Source organism: Hippocampus guttulatus, chromosome 2, assembly GCF_054856545.1.
Source record: "Hippocampus guttulatus isolate MCC_2025c chromosome 2, RoL_Hgut_1.0, whole genome shotgun sequence".
NCBI classification, from domain to species: domain Eukaryota; kingdom Metazoa; phylum Chordata; class Actinopteri; order Syngnathiformes; family Syngnathidae; genus Hippocampus; species Hippocampus guttulatus.
In genome coordinates, this window is record NC_141262.1 from 3,491,824 (window position 1) to 3,493,841 (window position 2,018).

Here is a 2,018-nt window from a genome sequence, read left to right on the forward strand (position 1 = left end):
AGAAGCTGTTGCCTTTTTCCCTGATGCATCAGACAGTTCCCAAGCCCAGGGTGGAGCTGAGCCAAGTGACATAGAACCAGTGGTTCAGCCTAAGACTTTGACAGTGAGTACGACCAGAGATACACTAGATGAGGGAATTGTTAAAGAAATAAGAGACTTTATGCAATATTCTAAACTCAGAGAGGAAATGTTGATTGAACAGATCAATGAGTTAGAGATCAGATGCACACCAGGAAGCAAGACCGGACATTCGATGGACAAACAAGTCAACATTATCCTCCTCCAAAACCACAGGCCCAAACCCCTGACCCTCGAATGTTTAGGCTGACAAACCTTCCTCCGGTACAAGGAACTCCAACTCAGGGTTACCTACGATATGCTCATTCTCCACTGTTTCCCACTGTAAGTCAAACTGCAATTCCCAGGGTATCAGAACCCAGAATTCCAGATCTTAAAGAGGGTGAGGATGCAGAAAGGTTTTTTGTTAGGTTTGAAAGAATAGCTAAAACCTGGGGGTGGAGGCATGATGAGTGGGCTGCCAGAGTAGTGACCTTATTGACTGGAAGGGCACTTGAAGCATATGCTGGCATGGATGAAGAGCAGGCAGAGTCCTATGAAGCTATGAAAGCGGCAGTGTTACTCAAATACAATGTAACTGAAGAAACATATCAGCAGAGGTTTCGCAGCACCATCATTCCCTTGGGAGAGACTATCAGAGAAAGTTACAACCGACTAAAAGGACTGTACAGGAGGTGGATGCGCCCAGACCATCGCAGCAAGGACTAGATTGGAGAAGTTGTCATTCTAGAGCAGTACTTCAGAGTTCTTCAACCTGAGGTCCGCATTTGGGTAAAGGAGCACAATCCTAAGACTGGGGAGGAAGCAGCAGAGTTGGCAGAGTGCTACACGGCAGCACACCGGGAGCCCTACAGGAAGAAGGGACCAACTGTGAAGCTCAAGTATGAAGGACACCGACCCATTCAACCGGCAGACTTGGGTAATGCTGACATTGGGGCTCGGAGACAGTTTGTAAAGTTACAACCAAAAGGTGACTATTTTTGTTTCAACTGTCAACAACCTGGCCATAAGGCTTCCGTGTGTCCTGTACGAAAACCCAAACCTGTAGAATTTTGTTCAGTACATAGAGGGGGGCAAGAAATATTTCAAGAAGGAAATCATTGTAGACATAGACATACAACCTCTGTAACTGTAAATGGGTAAAGGGATAAAAGCACTGGCTGACACAGGCAGCAATCAAACACTAGTTAAAGCTAGTTTAGTCAGTAGTGACTTGCTCAATTATGAGAAGGTTCTAAATATCACTTGTGTTCATGGTGACAGTCAGGATTAGCCCACGACCAATATGACTTTTGGGATTGAGGGCCAGTTTTTCACACTTAAGGTTGGTGTATTGGAGAATTTATATTATGATGTTGTTTTGGGAGATGACTTACCTATATTGGACCATGTTGTCCAGAAAATCTCGAAAAATTGCACATGCATGGCAATCACTAGGTCTCAAACTAAAGGATTGGAACCGTTACCGAATCTTGATGATACACTTGTCCAAGTAGGAGGCAAGGTAAAGAAAAGTAGACGGCAACGTAGGCAGGAAAAGAGGAAAGAATATATATATATATATTAATAGAAGTCAAGATGGCGCCCGAGTAGGCAGCCGTCAGCAAGTGCTCTCATGAGCCTTGCTTTTTTTTTTGTTTTTGTGTTTGTTTTGTCACTTTGTGTTTGTTGTTACGTCGTGTGGACCTGATGTGGACTTTTTTTCAGCATTTTTTGGCCACGACATTCATCAAGGAGGAGACTCTGTGCTTGGTGGTTGCGCCTTCTCGGCAGCATGGGTATACCAGCACTGTTTTTGACTGGGAGGAATGTCGGCGCCATTTGACTGTCGTTGCTGAACAGTCCCGGGGCGCTTGTGTCTTGCACCTGTAATGGGCAGCATTTTTCACAGCCCCGCTTTGTTCAGCGGAGAGATCGGTGCTGTTGAACGGTCTGCGGCT

General features: G+C 45.3%; 1 pseudogene; it reads left to right on the plus strand.

The window, feature by feature from the left end:
- The first annotated feature begins 588 nt into the window (after positions 1-588).
- On the plus strand, positions 589-1,088 carry LOC147208251 (zinc finger and SCAN domain-containing protein 31-like; annotated as a pseudogene).
- Positions 1,089-2,018: the final 930 nt, after the last annotated feature.